Here is a 13,188-nt window from a genome sequence, read left to right as displayed (position 1 = left end):
AGATACACTCGGTGATAATGTTATGAGTTTATTCAAAAGGATAGCTCCAAAGGTAATACCGATTGCAAAACAATTAGGAATGAAGGCTATTGATGCTGTTCGTGATAAAGGTATTAATGATATTGGTAATCTTGTCGGTAAAGTATTTTCAACGGTCAAAGAAAGACACTGCTGATGCTGCGGTGTGGCCGGTGTCTCATGGTGCTAATCAAGATTACAACTTTGGATTTTTAATGCTGAAAGATGTTCGTAGAAGATTTTTATGCGCATTCCACTGTCACATATTTTTGGATTTTGCAGAAATGTTAGAAAAGTTATCTTTGGAGCTAGACATACAGTTGCACTTGTAATAAAGGCAACTGATGATGATGCAATTTGGCGACCTGCTGGTGATGCTGGTAAAGTAATACTAACAAAGCTTCGTTGTGGATGCCAATAATGACTCCAACGATTGCCGAAGAACAAAAACGACTTTCTTTGATGGATTCAGGTGGTCAATCATTACTATCATGGTTGACAGTGACCACAGACAGTGTTCAAACTAGTGTTAGTGGTTTATTTACATGGTACATAGTATCACAGCAGGGTGTTTCCGGACCACGACATATATTTGTTGCTTTTCAAGATTTTGAGCAAATAAATTCACAAACACGTGGCCATATGCTATTTGACAAACGTGGAGTTAATGAAGTTTCTTTACGGATAAACGGACATCAAGAATCAGCTGAGGATATATTGTCAAATTTTCATCAAACTGATGTAGCTCGTGCATATCATCATCTGATGATATTTATGGGACGTGATCAAAACATAGACACAGGGTTGCAAATATCACAATTAGATTTTACGACGCTGTATCCGATTTATTACTTTTCCCTGGAGCATCTTGATTTATCTAGACAATCTGTGGTTGATACTCACTTTCAAGCTCAAGTAACATCTTGTTGCTGTAGTTGGTCGACCAATTTTTCATGAAGCTTACAGAGCAATTGCAGTTATTCTTTCAGATAAAGCAATTTTACTTGAAGGTGCTGGTGGAAGAATGCGACTGATTGATGCACCAGTAGAAAACATGTAATGAAATTGCTCACCATATTATAAAAGTTTCGTATAGTCACGTAAATGTTACTGGTTTCCGGTCAGGTGAAACAATTACAATCAAAACTCGCAAATAAATGCAGAATAGAAATATCACTGAAATAAGATCAAACTTCTAGTGGTGGTCCAAACAAATTAACATTAACCATGACTCAACTCAAACATATTAATTAGGCCTTAGAATAAAAAAAGTTCAACTTCATCTTTCTCCGAACGATATTAAAGACTCGATTAAAGCAGGTGGTATATTTCCACTTTTTGGAGCTATACCAGGTTTAATAGCCTCTCAAGCTCCACCCATCGCAAATACAGTTGCATTCGGCGTTTTAAACGGTACTGCCGGAAAAATTGTCAGTATGCTTGTTGATAAAATAGCAGGAAAGGGATGTAAAAAGGGAAGGGGTCTAAGATTACCGGGAACCCCTTATCGGTACGGAAAAGGTATGAGACTTCCAGGAACACTTTGCTAATTCTTCCAATGCCTAACTTTGATTAACTTGATGCTGCTAAAAATTAAATATATAAAATTTCGGAGGTGTTTTTATGCGTGATCAGTTACCAAAACAACCAAACAATTTTGAAACAGGTATTATTAATCTTGATGATAATTAAGGGTCTGGTACTCATTGGATGGCATACGCAATTGATCCACGTGGAATCGTTTATTTCGATTTGTATGGGTTGGCTCCACCAAATGAATTTTTAAAATATATAAACACAATAAAACACTCTACTCTGGTATTCAACATTACCAATACAAACACTAACTGATCCACCGATATGTCGTCGTGAACTAATTTTTATATAATACCATTTGTTTAAATAATAATTTGGCTAAATCATTACTTTGAGAATCTTATCAGATAATCTTCTATATTTTATAACCCTGTGACTGTGATTAATATTTTTTTATCATAATATCTTTTCAGATCTCTGTATTGTTTACCATCACATTGCAAAGACAATTGCGTTTTTCCTCTAAATCCAACATTGCATTTCAAAAGCCATTTTGGACCTAGACTTCCATTACGAACGCTTTGCAAATCATGTCCGCAGAATTCGTTTACGCAAGCTTTGTTACAAGGAGTCAAGGAAACTATCATTAAAAATGGATGAATTTGAGAGAGTATCTACGATTAAGCCATCTAAAGATAAATTTAACCTTGACAGAATATCCCCTGACATACCGATAAAAGCTCAGGTTGATCCGAAGAATAAAACCTTGATTAATGAAATTCACGACGCCAAAATTTTTTTTTAGCAAAGATGGCGCATCTCATGTGTGGTCAACATTTAAAATCACAGATGGTGTCGATGCTAAGATGAACGACAAACGAGCTGCAACTATTATTAATTATCTCCACAATCGAAAATACTTTTTGAAAGTAAAATTTGTTGTATTAGCAGAAACAGACAATTGGATTATTCGTGACAAATATGATCCTGTCCTTCATAATGAAAAAATTGCCATACTGAGTAAAAATTCCAAACCAAGAATGTTGACTGGTATTGACAAACTGTATCATGAAAGAGCGTATCCTGTAACTGCAGTTATTTATGGAATTTATCCGATAAATGATAACCCCAGCGTTAATAATTTAATAATTTTCAAGACTGAAATGTGTAACCGAACGAGTAACGGAACATTTTACCGTTTCGACTCGTGGAAACGGTCCAACGGATAAAAGACGTAAAATAATAAATGAGTGGGGAGAAATAGTTCAAGATATCGGAGCGTCTGTCAAAGATGTCGCTGAGCTAGAAAAGAAACTAATATTCCCAGGAAGACTAAAATCTATGACCGCAGAGATTTTGTACGAATCAAAATATAAATCAAAAGGAGCTTCGATTGAAATTATTGATCATAATGCGCATGCGTGGACTAATGAGTAACAATATTTCCATGAAATCGAACTGTGAAATTTTACCACGGAAATATATTTGATTTTATTAACGAAATAAGTAAAAACGATCCTGTATCAGTGTGGCTATTTCAACGTTCTGATGATGAAAACAATGATCAGTTTGTACGACCTAATGGCGTTATTTATCGTACAGAATCTCTCCACGAAGAAATGAAAAATCTTGCGTTAAATATACCGATGATGCTGAACGATTACCGAGTAATTGTTTTACTGTTTCGTCAGATGCGGCTCATTTTGCTAGAGAGAAAAATTCGTGGAAACCAACTCGATTTGATTTTCTCAATGATATAATATCGAATTGTGTCGAATACAGAAACGATGGATTGTGGAATAGTTAATATGATCACAGAGATGTTATATCGGTTGATATGATTGCCTGTTATCCCATATATACTTGATCAGACATTAAAGGTATCATCTGCACCGTCAGTGTATGATCCCGTAGCTAGACATAAAACAGTTTATCTTAATGGGCCTGGGGTTCTTGTAAAACAACTCGTGTGATTGAACTATTTCGGAAGTTTGATATGATCGTTTTAACCCATACACACAGACTTGCAAGGGAAATAAGAGAAAGAAATATTAGATCATGTACTTATCACAGCTTTTCTCGATAGAAAGGAGAAGCATGGACTCCTGATCGAATGGGCGAAAAATACATTCCAAATATTATCGTTTGTGATGAAATATGTACAGTGTCTAAAAAAACATTAAAAACATTTCTTGATTGGTTATTAACAAAAAATACTGCTGTTATAATGTGTGGCTATCATGGTCAACTGATAACTTTTGTTGAATTGTCTCCACATGAATGGTTAAAGAATTTTGTTGATTGTTATGAAGAAATAGCTGCTGATCATAGATCTCTTGATCCAGAATTAAGCGAGTTTAAGAAATTAATCAAACTACAGCCGAATAAAGTTCAATGTGAAATAATGCGTGATATAATTTCAGAAATCCTATGAGCAACGTTTGGAACTTATGGAGACCAAATGATTTGATAATGGCAAGTAGAAAGATAGTTCGTGATACACTTTAACAACAATTTTTTATGCTACATAAAGAAAGGTTTTCAAATCTACCCGTACCATTATGTTATCGACCGGTTGATACGCGATGGCAGAATATCGACGTTGATATACCAGGATCGTCAGAAAAATAAAATCTTGTATTAATTGATATTGTTTCGGTTCTTGTCAATGATGTTGAAGATGCGCTCAAAATGGAAAAGACTCCATGGACGCTAGCATACGCAATGACGATTCATTCATCTCAGGGGTTAACCATTTCTGATACGCGAGTTTGGATCGTCGATGATCGTATCGAATTGTCAAATTTAGTTTATCTCACAGTGTCTAGAGTTAGACAAATATCTCAGTTGCGGACGGTTATTATAGACGTTACAGAAACCACTGGCGATGTTATTGACAAAAATATAATAAGAAAAAAAAAAATAGTTATAAACAGTGTGCAAATAATAAGCGCGAATTTGACCTTAGTACTGAATTTATAATGATGCCGAAACAACAGCAAAATAATCATTGTGCGAGCTGTAATACAATAATGTTGTGGCGATACTCGAGTAATGATCCAAGACAATTTACCGTAGACAGAATTAATAGTAAGTTTGGTCATAAACGCGAAAATGTAAAGCTGACCTGTCTTGAATGTAACCGACGTCAAGGTGATAGTTTACAAAAGTGAATGCGGTGGTAATTGTGTGTCTTCAGGAATTGCTTGTAATTGTTCACTTTCAAATCCACGTTGAGGAGCAGTTGAATCTAATCTGTAGATTGCAGGTCTACCCGTTGATCGTACCACGCTAGATATTTAATGTGTCGTTACACTCAAATAGGATCAGTCGCTCTTATTTACCAACTTCATGTTCACCAGGTTCATATAAACATCTGACAGTAACCTTACCTAATACTGGTTGTTTTGAAAAATCATGTCGTTTTATTGGTATATTTCTCTTTGTAATTGCATTAATAGGTTTCATGGCGCTTGTTCGAATAATTTCATTATTTAATGCAGCTATCACATATGGTAATCTTGCAACCCATTCACGAGAACTCGTATCTTGAATTACTTCCTTCGCATACTGATATCCATATAACCGCTCAGCAAGTGTTCAATTAAATCGTTCAACAATTGCCTGATCACGATGAATTGCGGTATGTCCTCGTCTACTCTCGTATCGTGAATTACTTCCTTCGCATACTGATATCCAAATAACCGCTCAGCAAGTGTTCGATTAAATCGTTCAACAATTGCCTGATCACGATGAATTGCTGTATGTCCTCGTCTAATTATGGTATGTTCTTGTCTATTATGTTCGACATTATCTTTTTTCATCAGAGATGAGGAAATTCCTTGCCAGGATCAACCTGTAATAGTTGTGGCCATCGTAAGGGTCCTCGTTGATAAATTCGTTCAAAGCAGCTACAACTTCAGCAGCTGTTTTAGCTGATAATGGCTCTGCTTCCTTATATCTACATGCAAAGTCAACGACAGTGAACGCGTATTTGTATGTTAATTGACGTCTCCCAATTTTTGATAGTATCGTGTGGTAAAAATAGAATATCTGCTTGAAGAACTTCCTTAGGAGTGCTGACATCAAAACGTGCATGCTGATTTAGTTTAGGTGGTGGTATAACAATTTGCCATATTGCCTGTCGTGCTAACCATTTTGCAGCAGCAGAATGCGTTTTTCTCCTGGGTATTTAGCCCAAGGAGTTCCTGAAAATTTTGACAGCTTTTGTTGAATTGTCTCCATATGAATGGTTAAAGATGAGCTCAAGTGTGCGGATCTAACACCCACTCTTACTCCATCAAGTCGTTCCCTCGTAATTCTCGCGGAGGTGGAATTGCTGTCATCACAAAGAACTCCATGATAAAACGTCTTAACTACACCACAACATTTAATTTCGACGACACATCGTTTGAACTAGTCCAAACCACACTCACACTTGAGCAAAGGTCAGTCCATTTTGCTGCTTGAGTGCTTAGAGCCATTATTGCCTTCACTAACTGATGTTATTAATACCTCTCTCTCATCCGGGGAATTCCCATCATTTTTCAAAACTGCCATTCTAAAGCCTCTGCTGAAGAAACCAACACTAGACCATAACGATTTGAAGAACTACCGCCCAGTTTCTAATCTCCCAGTCATATCAAAAATCTTAGAAAACGTTGTTCTATCCCAGCTTGTATCTCATCTAAATTCAAACAGTCTTGTTAGCAATGTGCAATCTGCATGTCGCCCTTGCCACAGTACTGAAACTACTCTTCTAAAAGTGGTTAATGACATTCTCTCTGCTTTGGATAGCGGAAAGATTACAGTCCTCACCCTCCTTGATTTGTCTGCAGCATTTGACACAATAGACCATGATATATTACTTCACCGTCTCCAGAATGCATTTGGCATTCATGATACAGCCTTACCGTGGTTCAATTCATACTTGGTCAACAGGACACAAATTGTATCTGCAAATGGGATACACTCCAGCCCAGTTGATCTATGTTGTGGTGTTCCACATTGGTCTGTTCTTGGACCTGTTCTCTTCATTCTGTACACTCAGTCGCTCTCAAGTGTCATAGATCATCATCCAGTGTCTCTCCAATTGTACGCTGATGACACCAAAATGTACAAATCTAGCCATCCAACTGAAGTTGATGCTACCATCCAAGGTATAGAGAAGTGCATTTCTGATGTGAAATCATGGATGACATGTAACAAGCTGCAGATGAATGATGATAAAACTGAGGCCATTCTGATCACAACAAAAAGACTTTCTCATTCACATCCTTGACCTCAAACAATAAATATCAGCAAGGCCAACATTAAATTCACACAATCAGTACGAAACCTAGGTGTTACTCTGGACAGTACTCTCACATTGCACCAACATGTCATGAACATATGCAAGGCTGCATATCTTGAGTTGAGACGCATCAGCTCAGTTCGCAAATATCTTTCAGTTGATGCCACTAAAACACTTGTGTGTTCATTAGTACTTTCAAGACTGGACTATTGGAACTCAATTCTGTCTGGTTCATCTCAATATCTACTCCAGAAACTTCAAAAAGTTCAAAACACAGCTGCTCGGATCATACTTAGAGTATCACGATCAGAGCACACCTCCCCGCTGCTCTGTACCCTAAACTGGCTATCCATTCGATCCAGAACCAAACACAAAATTTGTTCTCTGTGCTACGTTTCACTGTCGGACTCTAGTACAACATACCTATCCGACCTCACCCATGTGTACACACCAGCAAGATACTTACGTCCCTCTTCTGACAATCGTATACTCATTATTCCCACTATGAAAACAAAGTCATATGGATAGCGTTCTTTTGCATACCAGGGCCCAGCAACGTGGAATGTATTGCCCACTGAACTTAGACACAAAGACACAGTGATCACATTCAAGAGGGCTCTCAAAACTCACTTATTTCGACTGCAAGAACAAACTTAAAGACCTAATAATGTTTCCTACTTGAAATATTCTCAGCATGTTTTTCATTTTTTAATGTTTTTCTAATTTCACGGTGTTTGTTTTTGTAATAATATTATTATATGTTTTTTATCTTATAGGTGTTTTCTAATGTTGTAAAGCGCTTAGAGCTTTTAAAGATTAGGCGCTATACAAAGTCCTCATTATTATTATTTATTATTATCCTTACGTTGAATTTTAGGTAAAAACGAAAAAAATATTCTGTTACTTATTGCACATTTTCTACCATATTCTATTTTTTCCATTTTTTTTGTTGTAACAGTGGCCAAATAAGTGGTTGCAGTTTTAACTCTACAACGTAAACAATATAGATTCATGTATATTTATAATATGGATGTAATTGATTCTCAGCGACACGAAAGCAAGAGCCAGTAAAACATATTTCAGCATTACCTTATTCTATCAGAATGATTATAATAGGTCCATCTGGGTCCGGTAAAACGCAATGACTGCTTAATCTTATAATGAGATGGTTAAAGTGGGACAAGTTGTATTTAGTTGCACCATTAGTCGATGATAAGAGATGTTATGATGTACTTAAAGATTTTAATGAAAATGCAAAATTGTTAAATGAAGATGGTGACGACATTATTAATTTTATAACCGATATTGATGAAGCGCTGAGTGTTGACAATTGATGAATTAGATTGATTTGAGAATTATCTCGTAGTATACGGTGATGTGATGCTGGATAAACAATCAAGTCCAGCTAGAATATTTTCCAGAGGCAGACATAAAAATACGGATAAAATTTATGTCACTCAACGATATACACAAATACCTAAAGTGATCAGAGATAACTGTAACATTTTAGTTGTATTTAACGGAGTTGATACACATACTCTGAGAAATATTCATCAGTGCAGACTATGTACACACACACACACACACACACGCGCGGCATGAATGTCTTTCGTATCGTCAATCTGTGACATAAACACGATCAATACATGAAAGGTGCGTGATTATTGGAATTTAAGCCGATACATTATACTGACTCAAAAGCGCACACTAAATATGTCTGTATTTATCGCTAAAAGTAGGCACAAAATCTTAATATATATTATGGTATATTAGGATATAGATAGTGTATACATACATACATACATACATCCATACATCCATTCATACATACATACATACATACATACATGCATTCTCTAACGCATGATCGGTACCATGTACTGTATTCTCAAATAACCCTAAATACAATGGTTATGAAAGCAAAATGTGTTAACGCATACATGTACAGTATTAATTTATGTGTGCTTTTGGTGTTCATCAATTAATAACTTGTGGTCCCTATGGTCACTGAGATTTTCTCCTGTAGCTGATTCGCAAACATTTTTAGAGATTACTTTCTTCGAATCTTTTGCACTGCATCATAACACAATGGAAGCCAATCTGTTTAAACAGGTGAGTTATCTCATCTTCAAACTGTGCAATTGATTCATCTAAATTGATTTAGATAATCTTAAACTGAAACTTCAAAATCACTATGACGATAAACAATCAATTTGTCAGGAATGATTCATTGACAGGCATCATATATATATATATGTGTGTGTGTGTGTGTGTGTGTGTGTGTGTGTGTGTATGTTTAGCAATAGCTCCAAAACGACAAGCTCAATATTCTAACAGCAATTGGCCACATCCAAGCCAGTAAACTGAGCGTTAGATACTAGTTGTACGTCTTTAAAAATTCTTAGAGCTGCACGAGTATCATTGTGAAACAGCCTTTTATTGTCACACTTACAGCAGCAGTTCTGATAGGTCATAGGCAACTGTAAGATTCCTTCATATTTGACCAGTTACACATTTCAATGTACAATTAAACAGAAGCTTAAAATTGTTAATAACGCTTTACAACAAGTAATCTATAATCTGAGGCAAATATGTCATAAATGCCTGACTAAATTAGAAAGGAAAATATTTTTGATATCCGAGATGAGTTATGTGAGGAAAAAAATCTCTTTAGATCGTCAATGTTTAACAGCGACCAGGAAAACCTAGCATCTACCTTAGAAGAGAGCACACCTTTTCATGATAACATTGCTTAAGTAAACGCTTCATACATCTAATGATTCCTACGTCAAATTATTCAGCGATTTCAGATATAAATCTATTTTCTGAGCATATTTTCAAATTGAACCAATATTAATATTTGACATATACAGATTCCCAGTCGTGGCTATCATATCGTAAATAGCAAACTATTAATATTCTAAGCAGGATAGATAGAAACGTCAAAAGTGTAAAGCTCCAAAAATTGCATTCCATAAATGGGTATCTGCTTCATTACCAAACAAATCCTACCCAGGCTGACCCCATTATCTGTTCTATTATTGCATTTCAAAATGGAAGAATGCTTCATGACCAAAACATTCGGTAAATTAGAAAATATTGAAACATTATGTAAAATAAAGGTAAGACATAATCCACGAAACTTTCATTTAAAAAAGGCTTCTATTCTTCACACACAGGCGCGCAAAAAGTACATCCATATATTTCCGGAATTTCTCACCATACCAATTCCCCATCAACTCACACATAATGGCTAAAGATGACAGTACTCCATAGTGAGTCATCAAACACTCAGTTTTACTTTAACTGGTATAGTTGTGACTAATACAACGAAAAAGCTGGTGGCGATATAGCTGGAAATAACCGTCTCAATGTTATTCCTTTATTGCCAACACTTTTACGTGTTACTTTCGCCATCTTGAATTTTTCCACTTTTATCAGCCATTCATCTGTGCGTGCCTGGCCTCGTGAGCGGAACATTATGGGAGGCCAAGGTAGCACGCTATCAATATCATAACTAAATTAAAAAAGAAAAGCCGCTGCATATAACGGCTTGTTGTATTTCTATTAATATTTCATGCATGGAATTCAATAGTGTTGGGAAACTCAAGATAAACTCGTGCCTTACATGTCCAATACAGACAAATAAATATACGTCATACAAAATATTACGTGAAAATTCCATTGAAAATAAATATCATTTTCCCGTAGAGTTGTACTGAAATTGCCTTATCGGAGCATCATAGGACGCTAAGGTACTAGGCTAAGAAGAATTTGTATTTTGAGCTCCAGGCTGTGAAATTGTATGACTGTTAGAAAATGAGGCAAATAACACCAAAATTGAACAATTTTATGAACAAAATTCCTAACTGATCGATGTTGTGTTTATTGTGAGTTTGATAACTTAAAATATAATGTAAAAAATGTTTTAAAATTGTTTCTTTTTTTCAAATCCATCTTGGCTATTTCCTTGTCCGCTTTCCGGCAAACATCGCCTCCAGACGGAGACACTATTTTAGTTCATCATACAGAGGATGTGTATAACGGTACCTGAGACGAAACCAGTCAGAAGAAAGTGCGTGTGATTGCCTTGATAAAATTTTCAACTGTAATGCAGTGACGTATTTACATTTAATGTTAGAAAGTTGTAGTAGCTTTGGATTTTGCTACTCTTTAATGAGAAATTTAACAAATCTGAATTTACAATGGACCCCTTTCACAATACCCTTTACGGACATGTTGCCGCTCCTGATATCGGACGCTAAAACTCAAAACGGGACTATCACTGTTTGATGAATGTTCTATATATTTACTTGGAAGTGGAGATCGGAGTTGGAAAGTCTGAATAATATCATGAAATCGTGTACATGTACTTTAATGTTGATAAAAAATATGAGCATTCAAAATAATACTAATAATAATGATAATAATAATAATAAATAATAACAATAGTATTCATGCAAGGGCGATCGCAGAATTATTTTTTGGGTGAGGAGGCAAACTTATAGTGATCAGCAATTAAGTTTTACGGATGTAGGCCAAATCTTCTTTCGCGATGAAATCCAGGGAGTGGGGACAATTTCCCCTTTTTGCGGGCGTCAATGCTATTTCCCCCAGTAGATTTATAAAAAATAACATACATAGACAAGCAAAATAAAAATATCTCATTGAAATTGATTTTATACGGAAAAAAAATTTTAAGAATGTATTTTATCTTCTTTTGCACCAAGCCAATTAAACAAGCTCTTTGAAGCTTTAGTAATATGCATCAAATCATCTTTTAGAGATATATACAGTTTGTCTATCAAGCGTGTTTAGTGGCATATACAATTTAGCTATTAATGCATGTTTAGAGGTATAGACAGTTTTGCTATCAAAGCAATGTTTCAGGTATGGAATTTAAATAAACTTTAACTAAATGCAGTGGGAAAAAAAAACACTTCTTGCAAATTCAGAAGACAGCAGACCTCACCTCCCACCCTTTCTGTTGAACTTAAATTAATATCCAATTTCCCCTTAGTCCCACTGGACTAAGACCAACTTTCGTCTTTAGTGATATCTACTAGTCTCCAATGTAATAATGTTAGTTTCAAAACCCTGAAAATGTCTACGTAAACCGATTTTCAGTATCCTGGATCTAAGTCTGACAATTATCTAAACAATTTTAATTTTAAAAAAAAATTTGTCCTATAGTTTTGACATTTAAATTTTAAAACAGTATTCGATTGTTTTTTCGTATTTTAATTAACTTAACATTATTGGATAGTTTCGGTATAATATTAGTCTATTGTATTGGAAGTTAATTTAAAGAAACTACAATATTCTATAGCTTTGATCGTTTAATTTAAAGTCAATTTATTCAATTTATTTTATTATTTTAATTTAAAATTAAATCATTCTTTTTTACAACTATGATGCATACTTTTCCTGCAAATTAGGGTGTACGTACGCGACACTATCATAGCCATTTGTCTGCTGACGCTAAACAGATTGAAGTTTTCTTTTAATTCTTTGACGTTTTAAACAATGTAAATCCTCCAGGCTAAGTTCTGACATTTTGATTGTTCTCTTACAAGTGACTGCATCGTTTTGGAAGTTCGAGATTTTGCGAGATAACCCGAGGGCGTTATTTTAAGGTATTCTGAATCTGGCCTTGTTAGGATTTACCAATATATATTTACCATCCCATGAGAGCATTAAAGCAAGGAGTTCCATGGTGTAGTGGTTATCACGTCTGCTTTACACGCAGAAGGTCCTGGGTTCAATCCCCAGTGGAACTATATTGTACTTTTGATGCGTAGGTCACATATTAATAATAACAATAAACAACTTATTTCCAAACAACGACAGCAGAATTTATTATTTTATTATACTTAGAAACGTTAAACAACAAGAAATAACAACACAACGTTGATTTATTTATTTATTTATTTATTTATTATTTAGTATGCATTAATTATTAATCATTATCTGAAAACTGTTTATTATGTATGTATTCATGATAAATTTATAAATGTTTAATGTATTATTTATTTGTTATTTAGTTTAATTTTTTATTTATTATTGATATATTATTTATTTAAATATCTATTTATGTACGTGTTTTATTTGTTAATAATTCATTTATTTATTTATTATTTATTTATCTATTTATTTATTTTTTTCATTTATTCTCATTTAGTTTCTTTTATTCTTATTTCATTTCTTCTCGTTTCATAACAATCTCATTGGGGATCAGAGATCTTTCAATCTCATCAAAATGGGATAATCTATACATAGACATAGATATGCTAATATATATGCACAGTGGAACCCCTCAACACCGAAACCCCTTTGGACAT

At 34.8% G+C, this 13,188-nt stretch overlaps 1 non-coding gene across 1 annotated transcript; it reads left to right on the top strand.

Annotated features, from left to right (window-relative positions):
• Positions 1 to 12,554: 12,554 nt before the first annotated feature.
• On the top strand, positions 12,555 to 12,627 carry Trnav-uac (transfer RNA valine (anticodon UAC)). Its single transcript has one exon. It is a non-coding gene; the product is annotated as a tRNA-Val (tRNA).
• The last annotated feature ends 561 nt before the right edge of the window (positions 12,628 to 13,188 follow it).

The sequence above is a fragment of the Sinohyriopsis cumingii genome, chromosome 12 (assembly GCF_028554795.1).
Source record: "Sinohyriopsis cumingii isolate HCF-2022 chromosome 12, ASM2855479v2, whole genome shotgun sequence".
NCBI classification, from domain to species: Eukaryota; Metazoa; Mollusca; class Bivalvia; order Unionida; family Unionidae; genus Sinohyriopsis; species Sinohyriopsis cumingii.
Note: the sequence above shows the minus strand (reverse complement) of the source record. Positions and strands in the feature narration are given on the sequence as shown.